Source organism: Pygocentrus nattereri, chromosome 17 (genome assembly GCF_015220715.1).
Source record: "Pygocentrus nattereri isolate fPygNat1 chromosome 17, fPygNat1.pri, whole genome shotgun sequence".
NCBI lineage: Eukaryota > Metazoa > Chordata > Actinopteri > Characiformes > Serrasalmidae > Pygocentrus > Pygocentrus nattereri.
The window spans coordinates 26,389,036-26,416,814 of record NC_051227.1 but is presented as its reverse complement, the minus strand read 5'-3'; the positions used below and the strand labels follow the sequence as shown (position 1 = coordinate 26,416,814).

At 37.3% G+C, this 27,779-nt stretch overlaps 1 protein-coding gene across 7 annotated transcripts in view; it reads left to right on the top strand.

The window, feature by feature from the left end:
- Positions 1-27,779, top strand: part of cadm2b (cell adhesion molecule 2b) — a 226,605-nt gene that overhangs the window by 120,182 nt on the left and 78,644 nt on the right. The gene's annotated exons all lie outside the window — the stretch shown is intronic.

Genomic DNA, 27,779 nt, shown 5'->3' with positions numbered 1-27,779 from the left:
GACATTTTTCCAAGTCATTTTGGGCCATTTATTTTGGTCTATTCTTAATGAAACACAAAATATATAGGACAACAAATGATGTCAAATTATGTCAAAAACTGCTGTCAAACGGTATCAATGGAGATACAAGGTTTTCTTCCAACAGCAGCAATATTTTTTACCTTGTAGCCGTTTAACATGACTCTTTCAGAAAAGCGCTCTGGCCTAAAGCTGCCACCACTGTTTTCCATTGGTAAGGTTACCATTCGTATTCACAGTCAGTGACAAATCTAGGACCTCCAGAAGCTGCAGAGTGAGAGTCATTGTCTCACAAAATTAGTCCATTGGAGAGCAAAACATAACTTGTTGATTCGGCTGTCAGTTCCCAGTTGTGTTAGTGGTTGATCTTATGCGTTAGGCCTTCAGTTGAGCCCCTAAAATTCTAACCAATGGGTGAGCTCTCTTGGCTGTATGTTCCTAGATACCACAGAGGGGCAAGAAATCGGATTGGATCATTTTCTGTTTCTGCATTTAACCCTAGTGTTTCCAACCAAAACGTAATAGTGAAATAAGAGAATTACTACAAAACATGGAAAGTTTGTATCCAGCAAAGATGATGGATTAACAATGAACTAAAATCATAGACAATGATGATTGTGGGTTTTTATCTCCCAGAAATCATTAGGCCTTGAATGAATGGCCTGAATGACCCTGACTTTTCCACACTTTTTATCTAGTGGACATAGAATTGTAATTTAACACACAATGGAGATGTACCTGTACGCTTATGTAAGTTACGTAGATTCAGTAGCATGACGAAAATTCATAGGTTGTTCTGAAAAAAACAATGTCTCTGTTCCTTTCAGTTCACTGTAAAAGGATTGTTTTCAGTGCTACAGGTAAGCGACTTAAAAATAACTGCAATAAGTTGAATTTGCTTCTCAGATTTTTAGGAGTTGCATGCTATGCCATGTGCATAATCTACTCTATTGTACGTGCAGCGTGCTGTGTAAGGCTCAGAGCCACAGTGAACAGTCATCTTGCAGTTCAGTGTTTGCTCAGAAATGACCTTAGCCTGTTAAAATCTGCTTAATATTTAAACCTTAATTTACATTCTCTAATGGTCTCTGTAGTCATTGCCAAGTCCTGACCACGGAGCTACCGTTGCCCTAATGATGGAGCAGGTCAGTTTTAGATACAGTAAATGCTCAACTCTGTCATCTCCAGGTTGCATTTGACTCTGGCTGTGGTGGAAAATGCCGGGCAACCGAAGTGCACATTAAATATTATGTGAATCACTGGCTAAATCAACACTCCAATCAAATGAAAAAGTGTTACCACTGATGAATTTGTAAACATACCCACTAGCCTTTTACAGCAATGACACAGTAGCTTGTAGAGTGAGATTTCCTCATTTGAGTATTGGAAAAATCTCTTGATGATGCATGTTGAAGGTGGGAGTACATTTTGAAGGGCTACAAGCATTTTGGGGCCATTACTTGCAGGCAGGCTTTTTGAATTTCCTTTTTGCGCACTGACTCAGTAAGCTAATGCCATTGGGCAAATGCAGAAGAACGCCAGATAGCTACAGATATCTATTTTGGTATACATCACAGCTATTTGGATTTCAAATCTCTCTGTGGTTTGAAGTGCTGACTGTACACTCATAAATAAACATAATCTTTCAACGGTATTAACATCCTTTCCTGTAGTCACTAAACACTTTTTACAAAGTTTGCCATCTTTTGGGGTGAAACTATAAAAAACAGCATATTTTAGCTATGCCTCATCATATTTTCCACATGCTGCTGTGTGCAGGAATTCCTGAACTGAATTAGACAAAGAAAATTATCCTTGATCCAGGAGCAATGTGTAAGGTAAGCTGAGGTAAGCAATGGCCACCAATATTAACTAGCAGTACAAAGGCATTTACTGGCCTATAGAGCAGTGGCTTCAGCATTGGTTGACTGTGGTAGGGTTTCCCAAAGGTTAATGTATGTGTGTAATGACTATTGAGTATTGTAGTGAAAGAGCACTAATGGATGAAAATGCTACCATAATAGAAAATCATGAATTCTGTCAAATCACTAAGGCTGAGAGATATAATGCTGTGCTATAGAAGATTATATAACATAATGAATAACTCATTAAACAATAGTATTATGCTAGAAAGCTGTGTTAAGGGCTTATGTGGTCTCAGTGATTAAATTAGTCTGAATTTCATATTCCAGAAATACAAACATGACTGGTGTTGAAATAGACTTTGTATTTGCAGATTCATAACTGAATTACTCATGTGCATGTGTGTCTTTGTGGAAGCATCTCAAGGCCTGTGGCCTTAGCTAAGGGGGCTGTGGTCCTTTATTAGAAATCTAGGTTTGTTGGTCCCTTGCCATGGACATGTTTATTTCCTTTTGAATAAATCACAGGCCCTTTAGCATATGTTATTCAAACATTTGCATGTCCTGTGGTGAATTATTCATTCCATAATCATATTTAGATTCATATTCAATTGATTATTTGACAATGCTCCCCATTTTTCTTCTGTTTAATAGAAGCCTGTATTAATCTGATATCACTAGTCTTTTTAATTACCATATTTTTCACCGTTTTCCACCAATTCTTGGCAAACCTTTGTATTTGGAGAACTCTGGGTGCATTGTCTCTCTTGAGTGGGTTTTGAAAATGGTAGGCTTTAACATGATAGTACCCTTGTGCTGCAGTATCCAGCGAGGCGATGGATTGCAGGGATTCAAGTGGAAATAACCTCTCATCCTGTGACTGGCCATTCTTGTGTGTAGAATATGGTATGAAGAGTTGCCCTTAGCAAAACCTCACTTTCAGTTTCAGGTGTGACATGTAGATTTTGGTGAAAGCAGACCAGACCTCTCTTAATTTTTATTTTGTCCCATCAAAAATAGCCTCACAAAATGTTAGAGCCGCAGTGCAGTGTAATTGTAATTCTGACATTAATAACAGAACAGAATGGTACTAATGGTAGTAGATACAAACATTCTAATGTTGTTTTAGAATATGTAGAAAAATAACTGGTTAATCAACCCAGAGAACCCAGTGTAGATGGAGAGAGAATACTCTACAGTAGTCTGAAAGAGTGATAGCATTCCACAATACTGTTATAGAATAGAATAGAATAGAATAGAATAGAATAGAATAGAACAGTGTGAAAGGACAAGACATTCAGTATTAATGGAGAAAACAGTGTAGAACAGTGTAAAATTGAGAGAACATTGTGAAAAAAGGGTACATTTAGAAGAACATGCTACTACAGTGAAAATAAGGTAGATCATTCTGAAACAGTGTAAATTGAATGTTGAGAGGAATATTGTAAACTAGTGTAAATGTAGTGTAAATGCATTTTACACTACTCTAGTGTATTTTACCATGCACTAGTGTAAATGCATTCTAGAGCAGTGTGAATGGGTGATATTACAGAATAATGTGAATGGTATACAATATTCTAGAAGAGTGTAAATGTGGAGAACAGTCTATGAATGGAAAGAACATTCTATAGCAGTATGGATAGGGATAACATTCTAGAACAGTGTAAGTGGGGTGAATATTCTAGAGCAGAGTGAATGGGGAGAACATTCTAGAGCAGTGTGAATGGGTGATATTACAGAATAAAGTGAAAGAGATACAAAATTCTAGAATAGTGTAAATGTGGAGAACATTCTATATGAATGGGGAGGACATTGTAGAGCAGTGTGTATAGGGAGAACATTGTGGATGGTTCAGAACATTCTAGAGCACAGTCATGAGGTGAACATTCTAGCTCAGTGTGAATGGGTGATATTACAGAATAATGTGAATGGTATACAATATTCTAGAACAGTGTAAATGTGGAGAGAAGTCTCTATGAATGGAGAGAACATTCTGCAGCAGTGTGGATAGGGAGAACATTGTAGAACAGTGTGGATGGGGAGAACATTCTAGAACAGTGTGAATAAGGGAGAACATTCTAAAAAATTCCAACAATCACAATGAGATATGGCACACCAACCAATTGTTTTGTTTGTTGGTGTATGTTGTAATTTTTTGGTGTTTGTTGCTATTTGTTGATGCTTGGTGGGTTGGCATGCTGTGGTTCTAAGTCACACATGTCTGTTGGTAAAGGTTACTCAGATTTCACACCACACATGCTGTTGTTCCAGCTCGCTCTGAAGCTCTGAGCATTTATTTGTTTTGGATGGGACAGCTCACGCCAGACCGATGCCTCACAAAGATCATTTCAGGCATGTTTTGGAAAAGCCGTGGCGCTTAATCTTTCCCGACAGCCAACTCCACACAATCAATCTCAGAAGAGAAAGAAACAACACTTTGTCCATCATGCCTGCCATCTGATGGACATGTCCTTATTCTCTCACTCGCTCTCTCTCTCTCCATTTGTCCTTCTCTAGCTTCCCAGCTGTCCATCCGCCTGCAGGGTTACATATAACTAGCACCTCTTTTACAGTCCAACACTCAGAATCCAGCATCATTTTAGCAACTCCCATAAAACTTCTATAAAAGTTTATTAAATTATTTACTAGCGTTTTAATTTTAATTAATGGAGAATTTATCTATTATAACATGGAGCGTTCGGGTATTTCCCATTTACTCATTTCATTTGCATATTCACTGCATTAGCAGTCTTTAAACCATGCACAATAATTAAACTGCATATCAATTAGCCCAGTTTATTTCCTACCAGACATGCAAAAATCCTCGTATTAAATGAATGGTGGCTGCTTGTGTTCTAACTTAATCATATTTAGTATTTAAACCAATCCTCATGAGGGATTATTAAATCTGGGTCATCAAATAAAAGCAAGAGATGAATAAATCAATGAAATAATTGAGCGTGGAGGGCAGTGCAGCTGACCTATGAGGACAGCTGAACTGACAGCGCACATCAGATGGAAGCTGGTGTTTTTCTGTCTGCATGGATCATGAGCAAATCTGATGATTGTTAGTCTTGGGGGGGAGGTATCTCCAAGGCTGCCACGGCTATCAGTTTAGACAGCTCGAAATTACATGTTGTACAGCAAGCTACGAGGCGAGTGAAAGAGACACTGGTTTTAAGGGAAAATATGTTTGGCCGTGAAAAAAAACAGAGCAAGCCAAAGTTGCTGATCTGCACTTAGGGCCCAAGTGGAATCAACTCCAGCTAAGAGTCATATTTCCTCCGTTTCCTCTTGACAGAACAGAGTGAGGGGGTGAATACAAGATCGAATCCAGGGAAATAAATCCATTGTAAACAATATGCCCAGAGAGACCTATTAGTTTGATTGATCATAAACAAACAGCTCTCTCTCTCTCTCTCTCTTTCTCTCTCTCTCTCTCTCTCTCTCTCTCTATCGCTATCTTTCTCTATCTCTCTCTCTCTCTCTCTCTCTCTGTCTGTCTCACTCAATTCTTCTCTCACAAAAGATTAGAGAGTGTAACATTAAATGTTGTACTCAGTTAATATTAATAATTAAAGAAAGCACCAATCCAATATCAGATATCAATATCATCAGAAAATCCAGGATTGGATATTAGAGGAACAGTAAGAAAAAGAATGTGGTCCAGTTAGTACTCATTCACACTGTGTGATGTGACGTTGTTAGCTGTGTGTTTCTGAGCTGTGTGTTTGTGAAGTTTCAGCATGATTGCCTACTTTTAGATAATTGGTGAATGAGCGAAGTGCTTCAATTAAATATAGCTAATTTTAAAATTGGGTCCTATTTAAAGAAGAATTATTGGATCTGTATCTGTATTGGCCAGTACTCAAGATTTCAGCATCAGTAAAGAAGAAAATGTTGCCAGGTCTGATAATAATGCTACTACTACTACTGCTACTACTACTACTACTACTACTACTGCTAATAATAATAATAATAATAATAATAATAATAATAATAATAATAATAATAATAGTATTTTAATAAAAAATACCATTAACTCTCCAAACATATGCAATTCATATCTGAAGACTGTACCCCTTTGGATTTAGTAATTTCATGTCACTAGAACCAGCTCAATTGCATATGTTCTCTGATTCCACCTGTATGTCTTTGTAATTGCCCTCCCTCATTCATGCTGAAGTTATAATTAATGTTTCGACCTGGCCTGCTTTTTGGATTAGGCACACTACAGGACAGCCAATAAAAACAGAGATCATTTACATATATCAGTTTTAGAAGTAACACACACACACGCACACACACTAAGCTGCTTCTCCTTCTGGGTTGTGGGGGTGCTGGAGCCTATCCCAGCTGTCATTGGGCAAAAGGCAGGATACACCCTGGACAGGTTGCCAGTCCATCACAGGGCAGACAGACAGACACATTCACTCACACATTCCCACCAATTTAGCATGTCCAAACAGCCTGACTGCATGTCTTTGGACTGTGGGAGGAAACCAGAGAACCTGGAGGAAACCCACGCAGACACAGGGAGCACATGCAAACTCCACACAGAAAGGACCATGGTTGCCCGGCCGGGGAAGCACAGTAACAAAAATCACCAATTTTATTTGCTTAAAATTTTAATTTACTTACACGCAACTAAATGTAAAGCATTCTTCTATTATTCTTTGTTTGTCTGTTATTACTATGATCTACATTATTAGATCATTACTAGATTGTTCATTTTATCCTTGGTCATTCACTGTCCCTCTCACAAATCATAATGGCTACCTAAATCCACATTTTAAATAACCTACATAAAACAAATGAAACATTCAGCTAGATAGATAGATAGATAGATAGATAGATAGATAGATAGATAGATAGATAGATAGATAGATAGATAGATAGATAGATAGATAAGCTGTTAGTTTGGCTAACTAGTAGTTACTGAATATGTTGCATGTTTTTGAGTTACCTTGTTTAACTGTCAAGTTACAGATATGAAGTTGCATATACAGCATGGCAGTTGCACTAATCGCATGACAGTTTCACCATGTAAAGCCAGCCTAAAACATATAAAAAGGTTGAAAATGATCATGCAAAACTGGATTAAGACTGTATTAGGTATGTAAATCCACACACATCATAAGTGGAAAAAACCTTTGAAGAGACATAGTAAATATGCTAAGATAACATTGCTGTAATGTTACATAACATTATCATTATTTGAAGTGTAAATTTGAAATGTTGCACAGAACATTTGAAACAAAGACTGATGGATCTGTAAAAATATTTGACTTTCCTCTGACTACACATTATCCCCTCAAATCGCCATCTCTATTTGATAATGATGAAAGAGGCTGAATAAGTGATGGCAGGTGATAACATTGTCTGTGCCCAGTGAAGAATTACAACCATTTCAGCCAATCAAGCAGAGAGCATTATGGGAGAAAATGGTACAGTACTAGACTTGAGATCAAAATTGAGGGGGGAAAAAAACAGCAATGGGGAGAAAACTTTCCTGGACTTCTCCATTACAGTTTTAGGTGGTTGAAACCTAGCTGCTCCTCTAATGATGTCAGCCATTAGGTGATTTACCAATTAGTGGAGAGGTTTCGACAGGTTTCAGGTTGTCCCTGTAGACCAGCTGGAGGGTAGAGAGGGAGTCCATTAGCTCCAGCTGAAATGGTGGCATCATTTCTACCTTTCTTTGATTCCTTTATCTGACCTAGGCAAGGTCAAGTAAATAAAGATATCACTTCCATCAAAAGTACTGATTTTATCTCAAAATATTATCAGCAAGTAGCTTAAAAGTGCCCGTAAACAGTCATAGATGGATTAGCACTGCTCAGTATCGATGCATTTCAATATCACAGTCCTTTCCAAATATAACACAGCATCAGATGATCTTTGTGTGCAAACTTTTTTTGGTGGGAGGAATTGCCAACATTAAAGCACAGTTGATAAAGAAAAAAGATGTCCTCTATGCTTACATCAGTAAAGCTGATGAAAACATGTTTCCTGCACACTGTTGCTCCAAGCTGCAAGAATGAAGAATGTCTTACACACTTAACATCTGCTTCCATTGGACTGTTTTTCCTTATCTGAAATTACATTAGAGGGAACATTACACAGCATTGTAACATATTAACCAGACGGAAATGATATTTCCAGTAAAGGAAATGCACTATTTATTTCATTTTTGAAACTGTTGTTTCAAAACAATCTGAATCACCCAGGAAATGACAAAAATGTGTCTAGAACACTCTTGTTAAATGTTCAGTAGTTGAGGTTTGTTTATCACTGTTTGAGTATAAACAGTTTTAAACCAATAGAAAAAGGCAATTACAATTTGATTTTATTTCAAAGGTGAATGCCACCTCTTTATTGTGAACACAACACCAAATGACAGAAATCAACACAGCCCAGGACTGAGAGGGAAAAGCTTCAGTCATTACAGCTAATGTGAGTGTTTTGTTGAAAACACATAATACTATAAAGATAACAATCCCTAGAATTAATGAATAGGGATATGGAATGAACTGACTACAACAATGATGTTCAAGATTAATAAAGGTCATAAAAAGGGATCTATAAATGTAAAGCTTTTTGTTACAAATTCAAAAAATTTAAATTTTTTAATAAAAAAAATATAAACAATATACAAAACAATATATTTAGCTGTCTTGATATAGTTTGTAGCAGATATTTATGACAGAATTCATCTCACTAAATTCACCTTATTAATCAGTATGGTTTACTGTAAAGATAATCGTACAGGAAGGGGGAGCTTTAACACTGCTGCAAACAGATGAATATAGGAATAACATTTATTTTTTCTATGGTGACAGTGAGGATAACCTTTACAGTGTTCTCTTGGGGACAAGAATGAAGTGTTTATTAACACTGTTACTGATAATGTAAAATACTTGGAGTTAATAATAAGTCACAAAATGAAACTAAAATCTTTATTTGCATAAAATGGGTGCTAATACTTAATATTTAAATCTTTCTGATACGGTAGTTTTAAACAATTAAATTAAACTAGTAAGACCAATGACATGAGAAGATTTTCATTAAGAAAAGTTGTCACGTACCCTAGACAGTAAAGTCTGTGAGATAAATTGCTAAGTGTAAAGACAAATGTTCACTTTTTTGCGGTTCTGTGGATTATATTTATATGTTGCTATGTCCAACACTTTTTAAAATGATGGTTTTTCAAGGGTTCTTTGGTAAAAAAAAAAAGTGGTTCTATATAGAACTGTGAACACTCAAAGAATGCTTAGAATGTGTTTTATATGGTTCTGTATAGAGCCTTTTTGAAAAGGGTTCTATATAGCACCAAAAAGGGTTCTTCTGTTGTTATGATGTCAAGCTTGTAATAATAGAAAACCCCTTTTGGTGCTATATAGAACCATATTGAAGCCATTTTCAAAAAGGTTTTATACAGCACCATCTACAGCACATTCCCCATCAAACTGAAGAACCCTTTCATGATGCAAAGAACCCTTTAATCATGCAAAGGATTCTTTGAGTGTTCACAGCCCTACATAGAACCATTTTTACTAAACTATCATTTTAAGCCTGCATGAGTGATGAAAAACAACCTGCATTATATTATAAGATCGAATAATACTACATTTATATGTGTAGGCACAGTACAGATGTCAGGATGAGGTGGATTGTTGAGGTATGAAAAGATGAGGAGGCACCAGTGTTGATGTCGGAGATGCAGCTCTCCAGTACAGAATAGACTGGTATTGACGATACGTTGCCCAGCGGCCAGCACTTAAGCACACCAGGCAAGAGTATATAGGTTGTGTACTTTTACCAAATGCATCAGCTGTTTTTTATGGTCTTATGGGCCATTTGTTTCTCCTAAATGAATTTCCTGTAGTATATGGTCATGTGTGGATTTGATATTCTCCTGGTATTTATGTTCTGGAATCTGTCTTGTGGTCATACTCTGTGGATAGTGTGAGATGAAGCTGAGTACTTTGCTGAACCAGACCCTCTGTGACAGATGAGCTGTTTGTTCTTGGCTGAGCATATCTGTTCAAATCTGGGCGAGAAGCGTCAGATTACCCATGATGGATGGCGTTGGGTTTGTGCTGCTTTCACTGCCGAGGCATCACCCAGTTCTGCTGTAATACACTGAATGTAAAGGTATGCACTTTACAAGACAGAAATGCATCTTGGCCTCAGGGAGAAGAGATTGGCTGGAAGCCACTCTCTGCTCATTTGGCAACAAGGCATACCTTCACACAGTAAATAATTTAAATACATTTTGCATCCTGAGTATGATTGCTTGTGCCATATGTTAAAACTCTAATTAAGCCAAGAAACATGCATGCCTAAAGGGACTGAGCAAGAAATTGCACAATTCGTCCTAATTTGGTTTTTTGTTTTGTACTTGTTTGTTGGATAAAAGTATAAGCATCTTTGTAGAAAGGAAGGCATTTATGTTTCTTGTTGTCAGAAATAAGCTATTTTTATTATGGTACATTGTAACTAAGAAATAAAGTCATTTTTAAAAAAAGATATATATGTAGACTTAAAAAAGGTTTGCATTTAGCAGATGCAAATGAAAGAGAGAGAGAGCTCAGATTAGGTAATACTATTCACAGTGTATTTACTGAAGAAATGAAGAGCTAATGATGAAAAGCAGATAGCCATAGTTAAGTCTTTTGAAAGATCTCATTTGAAGAGCATTAAAATGGCAGCACTTAACTTCTGGAGGAGCAAAATTGTTTTCAGTTGCAGTGCAGATCCAGGGCATTTAAAAGACCCTTCCAGTCTTCCCTACATGACTGCTACAGGCTGGAAGAAGGAGTTGGAGTCCGTGTACATTCACAGTCAGCATCTCATTTCAGGCCCCACTCGGCTATTACTTGGCTTAAATCTCCCATGGCCCCATGCCTTGCTCCACTAATGGGGTAGCAGCCCAAGACTACAATGCACATACGGAGATGTGCAAATGAAGGAAACCATCATTGAAGCCTGTCCCTTCTGCAGAGTAACAGGAGGAATCACTGTCTGCAGCTAATGAAGAGTGTATTGCAGACCTGGACATTTACCTTTGCTACATACATGTGATAGTACAGAATAGACATGTTAAACAAATTTACACTACCTTTCAAGTATTTGAAATCACCTATCATAATTTTGTCATTTTGTACAAAGTAATGACTTACACAGTGTAGATTGAAATATTCTGTATTTGCACACCAAATATACTAAACACCAAAATATATTTTAAATGTTTTATTCAATATGTCTAGTTATTAGGGTAGGAAATAAGTTATTAAACCATCCATCCATCCATCCATCCATCCAGTTATTAAACCACACACATTAATTGATTGTATGCCAAGTTATTAAAAATCAAAAGGTTACTTTGCAACCATTTCCTACTATTAAACAGTGGAGAAGCTCTCAGGGCCTTCTGGGGTGGCAAACTCTTTTTGGATAGCAGAATTTGGAATTGAGATGTTTTGATCAAGATTTGACATCTATGGCCAAACTGTAGGTTCTAACACTTAAGGTTAGTCACTGCTGTTAATGAGCTACATTGCTTGTAGCAGAGCAACAATTTATTATGGCTGTTATTACTAACAGTTGTTGGTATATTTATATACTTTTTTTGTCAAATGCAATAAACCAATTAACTAAAGTGCATTACGGTGGTTTTAGCATGGTAAAAGGGGTTAATGATTTTAAAATTACTGTAACGCATGACCTTCTGTGGTTTGTTGCTATAATAATATACCCTTTTTATTTATAACAATGTTATTGTTAGGCTATCACCTAACAATAACATCACCACATTTGAGATGTGAGGCATTCTGAATATTACTTTATAGTACTTTTCTAGGTCTTAGCTTTCTTATTTCAGCTTTCTAGTTATTTAAAACCTCTGAAGTTGTGTCGATTCTGAACTTTTACGTAGTAATTCTAAACTTTTGAATGGTAGTGGATTTCTCTGTGCTTGAAATTTCCATTATTTCATTAGTATCTCTAACTGGTATGCCAGTAAACAAGAGACCTGCAATAGTCATTAATCTTTTAAAATGCATATATCAGACCAGAGGAAACAGCCTTCTTCAAAAGAAGAGCGCATATGCCACTATTAATCCACTTCCCTCTCCACTGCTCATACAAATGAAGTGAGAAGTTGCGACACCTCCCATCTTGAGCCCTGATCATAACTTGTAATGGCTCGGCCAGGTGCTGGAGTGGCACTGGCCCTGTCGGACAGGTGGCTGTGAGAAGGCGGATGACTTGGAGCTCCATTAATGAGAGCACTGCCAACTGGACTCCCATCTGCTGGCATGCTAAGTGCTTGGAGCCATTAAAAAGCAGCCTATTCGCACATTTGGGTGGAAGAACAAGGGCTCGGTGACTGTCCCCTTCAGGGCACTCAGTGTAGTAGGGCTTGGGAAAGGGCAGCCTGGCATTAGGGACATGACTGAGGAGGAGAGGATTTCCATTGGCTCCACAGTACACATGTCATGTGAACGATTGGGTTTGGTACCTTTATTAAAGCAACCTAGACAGACATACACATGCATTGCAAAATTCTCGAGTCTCAAATCTAAAAAAACTAGACAAATATTGCAAATAGATACTTTCAATATAGTATTGTTTTTGGTAAAGAATTAGTAAAATGTATTAAGATTAAGTGACCCTTATTAATCCCACAACAGGGAAATTTATACCTCTGCATTTAACCGGTCCGTGAAGTAAAACATCACATACACACACTTGACGGGGCAGTGGACAGTCCACAGCGGCCATGGAGCAGTTATGGGTTAGGTGCCTTGCACAAGGACACGTCAGTCATGTACTGTCGGCTCTGGGGATCGAACTGGCGACCTTCCGGTCACAAGGCTGGTTCCCTGACCTCCAGCCCATGACTACTGAGCATCAATATTTTCAAACAAGCAAATTACACTTCTCTGCTACTAATAAAAATTTATCAACAATTCAGTTGACAGCAATGGGAGTGCAAACTTTGCAACTTACTTCTAGGCCCATTGTAATTATGAAATTGTAGCTGGTGAATAATTATCATATAAATGATTGCAGATAACTGGCTGATTTGACTATTCTCTCTCTTTTTTTAGTAGCTCCCAAATGATGACAGACACAGTCCAAACTCAAATAAACAAACATTATTCAACACGGCCTTCTATAGCGGTATTACAGTACAAAGTCAGAAGTTGTTTCTGTTAATGTAACCGTAGAGGCGAGGAGGCCAGGATGCAAATGCAAGTTGCTTTTATTGAATTTAAAGCTAATGCAGTTCAGAGCTGCAGAGGTTTGAAGAACAGATAAGTACATGAGAAAAACAAAACCAAACTACAAAATGTAAGTAGACAAGGTAACATCAACAGAGTAACATCCACAAGTACATTCACAACACAAGACAGACACTGAACAAACACAGGGGTATAAATACACAGAGGGGAAACGAGAAACACATGGGGCTAATGAGAGCACAGACAGGAGGAACAGAAAACAAGTGGGCTGGACCAGTAAGGAGACACAGAACAACAACAGAAGCACGTCATAACAAAAAGGCACATGGCTATTATAGAAGGGAAGAAGGGCGTACTCGGAGGAACAAAGGGAGAATCTGTGACAGTTAATATGTTGCTTCATGTTGCTTCTTTTATTTGCAGTTATGTCATGTACTGATGAAAATGCACCTAATTCATATTCTCTTTGTTGTGTTATAAACAACTTTGATAATAAACAATTATGGAAAATAATCATGGTTAGCTTAAAAATATTGCAGTCAGGTTCATTCACTTCATTCAATACAGTTTTATACTGCTTGAACCAGATAAGGTTTTATATATATATAAATAACTACAAAGTGCTTTTATGTGGTAAGTGGAGCTGATAAAATGGACAATGAGTGTAGATACAAGGTAGGTGTTCCCAATAAACTGCTCAATGAGTGTATACAGGCGACATATAGAGTTGTAACTGTGTACTATAATTAACTCTGTCATGTGAAGGCTGCAGATGAGTCACAGTGCTTGCTCACATTGTGAGTCATTTCCATGCTTGAAAAAGATGCTATGTTACAAGATCAAGAAGGTGGATACAAATGATTAGGTGTGAATTCTGGGACTTAAACATACAACTCAGTTATCAAAAAACCACATAAACATGCTTTTATGAAATAAATGGAGAATCTTGTCCAATTGCTGTCAAAATGGGCAAACCTGTTTAACTACATAAAATAACCATGTTACATTTGAATCATGTGTTGTGTTATGCCCTCCCCTACCATAGGGCTATGCTGTGGCCACATCAAATACTTGCAGAATTTGTGTCTAGCTGGATTTAAATGAACACTGTTAATTCAGCTCTGTGTGTTTGTGTGTGCGGATACTGTGTGGAACACATATGTTAATATTTAATATTATGTGAATGCTCAAGTGAGCAAAAAGAATAAGTATTTTCCTGCATTTTTTAAATGTACTCATTAGCTCTTGTGTAGGTATTTATTAAAAGTAATGTACAATGCTAAAAAAAAAAACACTAAATATTTCATTTTTTGTTATGAATCCTCCTAGCCTGTAAGAGTAAAACAACCATGTTGCAAGAAATGGATCACAGCCAAGCTATATTTTATGTGAGTCAGGCCAAAGGCAGCTAAATAGTGGGGGGCTTCTATTGACCTTGAGTCTGTGTCCCCATTCCTATATCTTGGTTTGCACCATATGGTTAGCCTTGCCATCACTCAATAATTTATTGGAGGATTGTAATTGATGACTTGCAACAGGGAGGCACTCTGAAAAAGGCTGAGTGTAAAGTTGCAGTGGAGCATCCCTATAAAAAAGTCAGCAAAACATAAAACTGACTAGCACTATCTAGGACAATATTATAAGTGTTTTTTATGTTCTAAGTGTGTGCGACAGGCCATATAATAACTTGGCCATATAAATTTTCAAACCTCTTGCAAAAAAAAAAAAAAGAGAGAGAGAGGCTTGAGTAAATAAAAAGTTGTTTGCCCTTGTTTGGACTATAGATCTGCTGTTTTGAGCAGGAGAGTCAGTGGGCACCAAGAGTAAATTACTGAGCTGGAAATTGAGTTATTGGGAATCGCCCTGTCAACAGGGGGGTTAGCAAAACGTGCAGTTGCCCTGGATTTCCCGGCCCTAGTTAAGTGATTGCAGCGTATGAGAACCCATGGGCTGCATGATGTCAGAGGGGGACTGAGTCTCCTGACACTGAGATATATAACGAGGCTTGTGTTTTTTTCACACTGTCTGTTAGCTCACTTGCAGACAGAAAGCGCCTACTGAAGTAGCTGCGCCTACTGAAGAAGTGACCTACCAACTCCACCTTACCAATCCTACCAACTCCCTTTAGCCAGTTTGAAGGTTACCTATATAAGGACTGAATACATAAGCATTGGATAATATATTTGTAAAACAATAATTTGTTTGTCTGTCAGTAATTACTGAAGTGATACAAAATATTTTATGAAGCAAATTGTATCGACTTAAGAGGCCGTGAACTAAAGTGACAGATATCTCTTCATAACACACATTGTAAAAAAAATGAAAAGAATCTATAAAAGAAAAATGGTAAAATGTCCAGCAGCAGGGTAGCCAGACAAAACCTGAGTATGTTTTCTCAATAATAGTAAAATTCTGTAAAATTACAATCATTTAATTTCTTACATATACTATGTTGTGCTGTAATTCAACATTTTTATTAGTTATTCAGACATACAGTAACATCCATTAAAATAAGCACAAACATCTGTTTTTTTGTGTGAATTTACATGGTATTTCTGTAAATTAACAACAGTGGTGTTGCTATAGATATTATGTTATATTGTTTTGATGAACAAGTTCCTCTAAGGAGACCCGATTGTACCTTTGTGCTTCAACTCAAATAGAGATATTTCAAACTGACATGATGCTCTTAAATAGGCCTCTGCCTTATTAGTTCCTTTATTTGGGAATGATACTTCATAACTGTGTTCTAAACAGAAACCAAATCTGTCACTTGAATGTCAATACAAAACATGCTGATATTGAATACTTGTGCTTTGATGTCTTATCTTTTGTTTTGTTTTGTGGGGGTTTAATCTATGCGTCACTGGGCTTGCTTATTAAAGCTCATTCAGTATTCACATTCCTATGAGTCATGGGGGAAATAAGGTTGTAAAAACCGAAAAGGCTGACCTCATCTTTTTTCTTTAGCTTAGACACTAATTGGGATAGCACAAACAGGGTGGCCAAATCCAACTGCCTCCTGTAAAGATAATGGCCATTGGTCATTGCTGCTGCATGGTCTGTCTTCAGAGTAGAAGGGATTTTCCAGTATGAAGCATCTAAAGAAGGAAGAAGGTTTTATTATCAGCACACATAATCTTACAGATAGTATTTTTTCTCTTTGATTTAGTTTTTTGCAGTAGTCTGCAATGCACAAAGAGCTGCTGTCCAACAGGGGCCCTGGTTCATAAAAGTCCCTTCTCTCTTCATTTATACTCTCTTGTCCCTTTTTCTCAAAATAACTCATCCCTCAAAAAAAAAAAAAATCTGCCAATGAAAAAAAGTGCTTTGAGACATATTTGGGTTTAGCCCAGCTCATTTTGCTTCATACCCCTCTGTCACTGTCTCTCCCTGAGGGATCTACCCTGAAAGCCTCTCCATGTGTTCGGGGTCAGCAGTGTGTGCCAAGAGCACACATCAGATGTGTGTGTGCACAGAGGCATGACATAGCAAAATGTCTGCTCAATTTCTCCTTAGGGGTTTGTTGACAAATAAAGGTGTCAGAGAGAGCATCAGTTTTACATTTTTACGTTTATGTCTCTTTATTGAAGAATGGTGCTATGTTTGAGTGGTGTCAGAAACATGGAAATGCTAATTTTTCAACTTGCATTCTATATATTGGACTCTAACAGCTGATGAAGTTGTATTTTCAAGTGGGAAGTTCAGAATTCTAGATGGCATTCAAGTTTACCAGATGTGACAATGCACAGAGAATGAACATTCAGTTATTCAATTTGATATGGAATGCATTCGCATTGTTTGAACACCGAGGTTTGCAAACAACCAGCATGAAATAAACAACCCACTTCAGCATGTTCATCAATAAACTTGCAACAGCATGGATACAGCCTGCATTTTTCTCAATTTGAATCTTCAAAATGTCAAATGTTCAAGATGTCATGAGAATACTGAAATGTTAAGCCAGTATCTAGAATCAAAATGAAATTGTGGGCTGAGATATTGTCATATCCCTATAGTAAATATACATGACTTGTATTTATATTATCTGTGTGCTTTGATCAGATTGAAGGGGAGTTGTATTTATTAGTTAACTATCTGATATGTTCATCGATGAGCACTGCAGCATGAGTCTTTTTCATTACGAGCCCAGATTACATGACAATAGCTTCCTTTTATGCTGTCAGTGTTTTCCAAATTTTAAATGTAATATCACAGCACATTTATGAATGATAACACCTAAATTGTCTATGTGAGACCATTAAAACTGCAGTGGTCATGCAGCACAATACTAAACAAATGTTAAAGCTAGATTTCAGTGTAGCTTTATTAACAGCTGTGAATTATTTATGTATATAGTATATAACTATATATAGTTCTTATATATATATATATATATATATATATATATATATATATATATATATATATATTTATACACTGAATGCCCATTAAAACATCAAAATAATTGGTAGATTGCTTGATTACTAATATCATATGATCAGTAGTGATGTATAGGTTATTTGTAATAGTTATCATAAGACAGAACATGTCTTGGCTGTAAATGCTGTGTGCTAGATAAGCAAGCAAGCAAAATGTATTTATATAGCGCTTTCTACAACAGATATTGTCACAAAGCAGCTTTACAGAGCAATCAGTATTACAGAAAGAAAAAGAAAAGAAGATCTGGGTCCAAGCACCCATGAGCAAGCCAGTGGCGACGGTGGCAAGGAAAAACTCTCTAAAGAGGAAGAAACCTTGAAAGGAACCAAGACTAAGAAGGGGAAACCATTCTCCTCTGGTCTACACTGGATAGCAAACATTATTAGTATAAAACATTATAGTACAAAGTGGGAAAAAAGCAGTGGTTAACTTGATTAACTTATGATTATGCAGCAGCAGCATCTGAGGGTAAGGATTGCATAGCGTTGTAACGCAAGAAGCTCAGTAGTGGTCAAACTGGTCTAGAAGGCTGGCGAGCAGTGGCACCCGATCAAGGCAGGAGAGGCAACAGCATCAGATGCACAGGATGGGAAGCTAATCAGCTCGACAAAGAAAGGAAAGAAAAACGCAATAGGTGTGTCTGTTTAATGTATGAATGTAAATGAAATAAAATCAATGTCATTCACATGTAGTGGCACTGCTACATTACAGCGGCTGCTCTTTTGGGTATACTGTGTCTCGAGGGAGGAGGGGCCCACTGATATTTCTGTTTTAACCAGAAGCAGAGAATTCTTACACTGTCTTGACAGCTAACACATTTCTCTTTGAAGCAGATCAAATGTATTGGGATAAAAAGAATATGGGGTTACTATATATAGAACAATATAAATTTTTAAATGCCAAAGAATAATAGAATATAAAGTGTTGGGATTAGCATGGTAGCTTTACATGACCAGTTGTTATCAGGCTAGAGACTAGATTCAGAACACGTTAGACTGAAATAATCTCATGCTATATTTACACTTAAAAGAGCCCAATCCATCATGCAATGATTTTACTGGTTGCAATGACTTTACTAATTGCATTTTATTTTGGGTTCAGTGTGATGATATATTTACTTCCCTGTTTAATTACAGCATTGAAATACTTTGCTGACTGGCGGTCCCCTGCTGCGTGGTGCAAATCAACCCACTTATTAGGCAATACTTCTGTAGGCTTTTCCCTTTTTATCATGGTGTATTTAATACACAAACTGAACTTGTTTAAATGGGTCATTAGATAAAACATTCAACTCAAAGATCAGTGAGGCTCATTAAATGCCCAAGTTTGAGTTGTATATGTAGCATTACTGTCACCATCATCACTATGTACAAATGCCACCAGCCTTAAAGGATATGGCCATGGAGATGACCTGGTGAAAACAGTGTCAAATATAACAATAGAGCAGCACATTTGAAAGTTGAAGAGAGTTAATGGCCATCTACGAGCCGGATCATCATGCTACTCTGCATTGTGTGACACACTACTGTCTATTAAAATACATTCTCCAAAATGGCTGCTACTACTGTTTTAGCTAAGTGATGGACTTTTGTCCATTTTTATAGGAAAAAAGTATCTCATACATTATTAAAAGCCACATAAGTAAATATGTTAGAGATATCCCACAAATGTCTGCATAATTAATTGATGTAAAAATAGATGTAAATAAATGAATTCAGAGTGGTTTGACATTAGATGATGTAGAAAAACCTACTGAGTCAGAATTATTTAGTGGTAGTGATAGGAAGCAAATGTGTAAAGAGTTTAATGCTTCTAAAAGCTTCATCACAGGAAGTTATTACAAGAAATGGCTACAAAAACACTGCCTGATAAGCTTCATATGTTTTGCCGAGCTACAGCTTTGACAGAAAGGCCTATAAGTAATAGGTAAATAGATATGCAGTTCATAACATACTTAAAAACAGTTTTTTAACAAAAGATCCTAAAAGTTTTGTACTGAAACTTTGGTGCATCCTACTTAAGTCTAGAGTATCTTAAATATATTTTCACCTGTATATAATATTCCTGTAATGCTGTGGTCTTATGGTAATCTATAATACTTGTGTAGTAGCCTGTGGTAAACTATAGTCTTGAATTTACTAAATCCTGTCGCAGTGCTGAAGATCATTTTCAGAAGAGTGATAGAGAGATAGGGCCTGAAACAGCATGGCAGGAAATGGTCTGTCTGTCTGTTTACTTGTTTATTTTGCTTAGGCTGCATGTCCAAGCCAGCAATTTTTAATGTGTGATAATGAAAATCACATTTCCCCTAAATATGAGAATTTGTTACATTTATACCTTTTTTTAATTTTAGGAAAAAGTACACATCCTTTAAACCAGTAATGAAATTGTATAGCGTCTGCATGAAATTTAATGTATTCCCTCTGTTCGTATGTGTGATGATGTGGGTGTTTGTGCATGTTTGGGGCGTCACAATCTGATTGCATTACAGCCTTGTATATGTACATACTCATATCTCAATTGATTGCCATGTAGATTCTACATCTCTTTGGAACTTGCTCTGCTGCATCATTAAGCCTTCCTGCTTTAAAAACAAAATCAACATTAGACTCCGGTTTCTGTCATCTCGCGCCGTTGGCCGCAGACTCAAGGTGACTGAGAGCCTGCAGTCTTTAAAGTGTCCATTTGGCTTGAGAGCAGGTGGTGGATCTGTGTGATGCAGCAGGTAAAGCTAAAAGCCTCTGAGCTAGAAAGGTCACAGTGTACATGGATGAAAAAGCATTTAGGGCACCGTCTTCTAGAAGGTCACGGTGACATGAGACGAATTGAGCCAGGGGACCAGAAGAGACTGGACTGTCTGAAGGGACTGCAAATTCCCACTTTGTGGTTAGCAATGTCTGGTTAGCTGCACAGCAAAAAGTGATATCTTAGAAAATTAAAGCATCTTAATTGTGGGCAATATATCATCACTGTCACTATACCAAACCCTCCAAACTCAACTGATTTTTTCCCCATCCTTTTATACATTTCATGATGAATGGCCCACTATAAATTATACACAACTGCTTGGAATACAACTGTGTTACTTTATTTTTGTGTACTTTATGAACTTTTTTAAAGAATTCTTTTCCTTTACCTGCTGGAGATTTTGATGGTTTTGTTTCAACAATGATACTTTTGTTACTATGAGATTGTTTTAAGAATACTATATTATTATTTAATATATTTCTCTAGATATGTTGCTTATTTTACCCAATTTTGGTGCAGCACTTAGTAGGCAAAAAGTAAAGCATATTTATTTCATTTCCTGTCAAAATGACCCTTAGGTACAAGTTATTCATTTCTCATTCATTTCAATTTTATATATATATATATATATATATATATATATATATATATATTACTAAGTAGACTCTCTCTGGGACTTGCTCTGCAGCATCATAAATAAATAAATAAATAACTAAAACATATTTAAAAGACTGACACAGAAGCTTCAAAGGCTAAATATGTAAGATTTTTTTTAAAATTTTTGTTCCCCCATATGTTGCCTTTTTTACTGCTTCCATTCTTGTAATGCAACTTGCTTTCACTTTTCAAAGAACTACGCAAGATATTTCTTATATTTGATAAGAAAAATAAGATACATTGGCCACATTTAAGTTGTTTTCATCACTTGCTAAAATGTCAGTTTTGCACACTTATTCAGTGGAATGTATGCAGTGATTAACTTGCCAGCTTGTGCAACCTGTTCTAATGTTTTGTACAGTCATTGATGAGTCATTTCCCCTCATTCTCCCTCTCTCCTATAAAGATCATAAATTTGTAAGTGAAATCTCCCCTGTGGTAAAGAGTAAATAAAGTCAATTTAAATTTAAATGAGGCTTTGTGTATACTTTAAAGAAGTACTCCAGCAATTGTCAACCTAAACTCTATCTGCTGCATCCGTAGCATGTGGTTGATTACTGTGAACAATGATTTCCCTGCACTTAAAAAAGAATAGAAAACCTGTTGACTCCAAACACCTGCCCACTGGCTTCTTTTACTGTCTACAGTCAACAGGTTTTCTGTTATTTTACTGTGGACAGAGAAACTGTGTGTGGTAAGTATACATTACAAATGTTAAAGACTTAGATTAAAAGATTGTGTATCCTTTTGAGGTCCAATTACTTGATATTCGTCAAATCTCCTTCACGTATGTTGATGAGCAGCTGTCTTCCAAGAGCACTTCATCATGCCATTATTAAGACACAAAGAGTCCAAGTCTATTCTAATTACATCAGTTTTTTTACTCTGTCTAGCTGTGCTTGATGAAGATCAATTATACTTTGCTATCACAGAGGTAACACGGTGGAGATCATTAGCTCGGTAGTCATCTCCATATTAAATCCTTCTCAGGTAACGTTTTTAATTAAGTAGACAGTCATGTGCATGTACATAACTCAATGGGGAGCGCTATAATACCCCTCTCCTCTAATTTACTTTGGTGCACATGTCGAAGGGCTGTTTTATTTGTGTACTGGCGCACTGTCACCAATGTCATCGGTGTTGTAGGCATAAGTCAGGGGTGAGTATGAGGTGCTGTGTTGATAGGTCGTCTTTTCTCTAGGGAGATGTCAGATAAGGACTGGAGAAGGTTGAATCCTCCATCACCATTACCACTCTGTCTCTCTGTCTCTCTCTTGCTCGCTCTCGCTCTCTCATCTGCATGCGGTGTGCCACAGGGATGCATGCAAAGGGACAAGGAGCTTAATGTCAAAGTAATTTTCGCTACTCCAGCCGCATACTGAATAATGTGTAGTGTCTAGGCAACGGCTGGCCGGATAGCGTTTAGGCCTAGGAGGGCGCACCTGGTAAAAGTGCTGCTCTGCAGTGTAGGATTAAACACTATAATTGGTATTCAAGTTCAAGTCCCAGCTATGCCACTCTGTAATGACGGCCAGTAGTCTTGTAGATGCAGTTGACCTATCCATGCTTCACCCACAAACGTGTTCTTTGTAGCAGCTGCTGTCATGCTGGACAAACCCAATTCCAAAAAAGCTGGATTGGAATAGCATGTAAAAGGCAAATAAAAGAGAGAACAGTGATTTATAAATCTAAAATTTAAGTAAAAGACAATGTCTATCTTATCGACTTCATTGTTTTGTTTTTTGTGAATGTTCAGTCATTTTAAATTTGATGCCCATAACACATTCAGTTTAATACCAGGAATATGAAATGCTTAGGTATAAAAGGAGCATCCAGGAAGGGCGGATTGCTTAATGAGCAAGGACGGGTCGAGGCTTGCCACATTGCCAAAAATGCATTTGCAAAAAATCCATGAGTGTTAAAAATAACATCCCTCAGCCAGGGATTTCAAGAATTTTTGGTAAATAATTTAGCATATTAACACATCATTAATGTGTTAACTTTGACACCATTAGAGTTATGACATGTAAGCTACCTGTCTAAGGAACTACTGAGATCACAAATAAAAAAAAAAAAGAAAAAGTAACAAAGAGCCCCATTTCAAGCAAAACTTTAGACTATGTTGTTGCTTCTTTCTTATTACTTTACAATAATTTATTTTCTTTACCTCATCATAGAAAAGACATTGGGGACTGTTTCAGTAGGAAGATACCAAAAACTGGAGAAAGAAATAGTACATTCAAAAGAAATGGCACCCAGCCCTAAGCTTGTCAACCTAGCAACAGTTGCTAAGAATGAATTCATTCGTGGTCGGAGCATACATCAGTCAGTGTCCCATTGGCAATGTGCCTCTTATTGCAATTTACCAACCAGTGAGAGTGTTACAGCTCTGATTTAATTTAAAAAACACAAATAATTTTGCCCCTAAATTGTCATAGAGATACTAGAAAAGACAGCAGTTGACAGTAGTTGGGTAAAGATCTAAAAAGTTGTTCTACTGCTCTAATTAAACTATAAGACGATGTTCTGATTGTAGAAAAAATATAATGTGGTGGCTGCAAGGTCCTGCCTCAGTCTGACTCATTTTAAGACTATATAGCTAGTAAGTATAGTTTGTGGTAAATACCATTTCTAATGTTACAGCCATGAAAGTTATTTGGTTTGACATTTAGCAAGATTTTCCTGCAGTCCAAAATGTGATCTTCAAGTCTTTTTTCAGTTCTTTTTACTGAAAGAGAGAGAGAGAGAGAGAGAGAGAGGGGAACAGAATGAATTAAAATAGAGCTTAACAACATGCCATTTTCCTCTTTATCGTGTTTTCTTTTTTCCCCTTTCGCTATGTACTTCAGAATAATTTCTTTGGAATACTATATAATTTTCTCCTCTGGAGATCACAAAGGAGCCATGAAGGTATTGTGCAAATGTACGATTGTCCTTTGATTGTGATTCAGTTATAATCGCACCCAAATGCAATTTTGCTTTATCCTCCAATTAATTTTTTATCCTCCACTCCACACCTTTCACTTTTAACCTTAGTGCCCTGCTTCTCTCCTAATGCAGGAAAATAAAGTGTAAAAAATATACATTGCTAAGTGTCCCCATGGGGAAGTCTGTAGTGTTTATATGGGTATTCTCTCTTGTTTTGTGCATTGCGTTCGATTGTCGCTGTAAATTGCCCACGGCACTGCCCATTACTTACAGCACATTCTTCATCAATAATCCAGTACTGATAAAATATTAATGTGGTGGTGGCCACAGGTGAGGAGAACGGTGTGGGGGTGACAGTGGGCAGACTGTCACCGCATGAAATGGAGGAGGATGTGGGTAGGGGTGGTTTTCAATTAGTTATGGAATACAGAATTCATGTTTTAAGGACTACTTCAGGTAAATTAAGCCATTGAAGAATGAAAGAAAGTTAACAAACATTAACTCCCACCAATTCCTGGCTACATTAAAATTGTTTGGTTGAATTATTCCCTTAAAAGTTACTGTAATCCAATACTGAAGAACTAAGTTCAAAACATGCATAGCATCAGTAGAGAGTTCAACAACAAACAAATCAAAAGTTCTTCAGAAACACAAAAAAATATCTTAAAATACAAGAGTTTCAACTTATCTGTCTCAGTGAGATATTTCCCAGACTCATAACTTTCCTTGCCTACCTCAGCTTTTCCTAATGACAAAGACTGAGAGAGGTTCCTCTTTTAAGGGGCTTTGAGAGGACAGTGCACAGCTGATTCTTTAAGCACAGGCTGGAAGCTTCTCCAGGGATGCATTTGGTGTACTGCAACTTTGCAGAACATTCTACAGGAATAGCAAATAAGAGGAAGCATGTGAGCACCTTTTGTATTTGCAGTATTACTAGTACCATCTGACTCTGTTCCTTATTGTACACTGAGTTGACATTTTATTATGTCTACTAACCTTGTATCTATACTTATTGGTAATTTTATCAGGTTTTCCCACCATATAGGTGCATTTTATAGGGTTAAAATTGTAGACTGTATTTCTTTTTGCCACACAAATTATTAGCACTGTTCATCAGTGGAAATTGAGTACGTTTCTACTTACCACATTTTTCCTCCTTTATCAGATTTATAGTTAGAACCTATTCTCCATTTCAGTGTAATTCAGCCACACTGTCTCAGAATTACCATCATATTACTAAAAACAATTATCTCGTACTTCGGAGTTTCTATCTCACACTTATCTGGTTAATACCTTGAACCTAGTGAGCTGTAAAAGAAAGTGTTACAGTGGTCAGTAAGTGTACACAGTGTTTAAAGACTCCAGCAACACTGTGCCTGAGACAGTCATATCAGCGCAACACAATTTAAACATGCCACTACCAGGTCAGTATCACTGCAGTGCTGAGAATGATCCACCACCTAAAGAACATTTGGTCACTGGTGGTCCTATGGTGGTCTCTTTCTATTCTATAAGCTGTGCAGTAACAGATGGACTACAGTCAGCAACTGTAAACCTACACTTTTAGCAACAATGGTTCTAGATTTTTCGGTGGTATTATTTTAAAAACGGTCTTTAAGAAACCATATAAAGCAGATCTTCCATCATGGAGAAGAAACATTTAACTATATGAAGACTTTATTCTTTAAAAAAAATGGTATGAAGGGTGCACCTAAATGTTAGGTGTTTCTGATAAAATGGCCAATGGCACAGACATCAACTGGCAACTCAATTTAGGTCGTAAATGTACCATAAAAAGGACATTTCAGTGCTGAATTGTGACATTATTTATGGAAGGTTAATGTACAGTAAGTAATTCTGCATGGTTGATTATCTCTCTCTTCTCATTAGGCTCAGTAAATACAGCTCACAGAAAAGCTTAGCAGATCTTTTAGAAACACTTAGCCAGGACAGAAAGCACACATAAGTCTGTGAAAGAACAGCTAGTGACATTATACCCCTGCAAGCACACACACAAGAGAACACATACACTCAGTTTGTGGCTAGAATATGATGAGTTGCTCTCTGACAAGGGGTCAGTTGAAGCCAATATGCCTGCGGGACTGGAGCAGTTTGGCAGGGTGAGTGAGGATGGGGCTGGCCGCCCGCTGACTTCACCGACTTCACTGCAGGGAGAGCGTGAGGCCGTCTCGTTCTTGTGCGGTGGAGGACAAACCCTTTCTCATGGTTGGTTAGACTAATCACCGTGGGGACCTGCTCCCCCCACTTCCCTACAGGCAGGTATCAGAACAGGAGATAGAGAGAAAGAGAGAGAGAGAGACAGACAGACAGACAGCCTGGGGTCTGCCATGGAGCACGGGAAGCTCAGGACCCTCCGGGACTGCAGCCTAATTGCCATTCTCCTCTCAAAGCATAGCATTTTAATGCCTTTTTAAGGACAGTCAGGCATGGAGGACATCCCTCACAGTGGTGAGTGTATAATAGAAGCCTCCCACTGAAGAGATGTACATGATGTTTTGATTACTCTCACACTGATAGAGTTCAGGCATGAAAGTGCAGAAATGAAATTTGAAGCATGGTCTGGATTTATAGTAAAATGCTCAGTAAAGCGCTAGGTTATAGATGGGAAATGGATAGCGGACCCTTACAGAGTGGTTTTCCTTGGAAAGTCATGCAGGCCTTTTTTTCTGGTTGCGAATCACATATCCCGTGAACAACCCAAAAGGGGAAATTGATAGAAACAGTCTTAATGCAGAACAAATATAGTTCGATTAAGAGTATTTGCGCTCTACTGGATGGTGAGAGCCATTGGTATTCGTCTCAGGAATTGGCAAACATTCTCTACCCACAGCAAGGAGAATCTTATCATGGAGTCCTGACTGTGTCAACACTATTAGATTCCGACACCTCGCATAGAGTCAGAGATTAATAACTTCCATGTAAAGGGGAAAATGGGAAGGGCGAAGGTACGGGAGCGATTAACGAGTGTCAAAAACAATGAATCTCCCATTAAAGGGAACACCATTGCACCTTCGCACAGTGGACGGAGGAATACGTGCTCTGCAGCCCTCTAGGCTCTGATCTGATCTATTTTTATTCAAAGATATTCAGCCTTCCATAGATATCCTTGAGGAAGGCCTCAGCATCTTATGCAAGAAGACATCGTATCGATAATCTACTACTATAGACATCATCATTGTACGTTAGATCTTGGTATATCAAAAAACAATGAATACAATTTCTTTTTTGTGATTATTAGTTAGTATTAACATGTGCTTATTTATTCATGTACCAATGTCCACCTTCTTGCAATTTTGATTTTCTTGCATACAGGGAATGGATTTACTGCCAGTGTACTGTATCAGTTATTAGCTTATAATTCAAGTTACATGGTCTCCAAATAGACCCACCATTATGCATAGAGCTCTGGATGTTATACAGTAGTAGTTAGTATGTCCTTATAACAAACTTCAAGTCTACATCCATGCTATGGGTAAGCAAATACTCCTGCACACTGAAATGAACTGAATTAATTCAGCTTGAAGTAAGCATTCGCTTAATAGGTAACACTTTCTAAGTATGTCATGTTTGTAAGCCTCTATAAACACATTCATAACATGTTATAATGCATTCATAAGGCATCATAAACATAGCTTTTAATATTTATAAAAATGCACTATGTTATAACCATGCTTATTATGCATTATGAATTGTTAAAGTACTTTATAACAACTTATAAGATCTCTTAAGTTGTGTTTTTCCACTCTAAGTAAAGTGAAGTGTGCGGTACTAAAGCCTCCTCCAGTGTTGACAGTAAGGCTTTAACTTGAAGTATTTACTGAACAATTTACTGAAACACTAAAGCTTTACC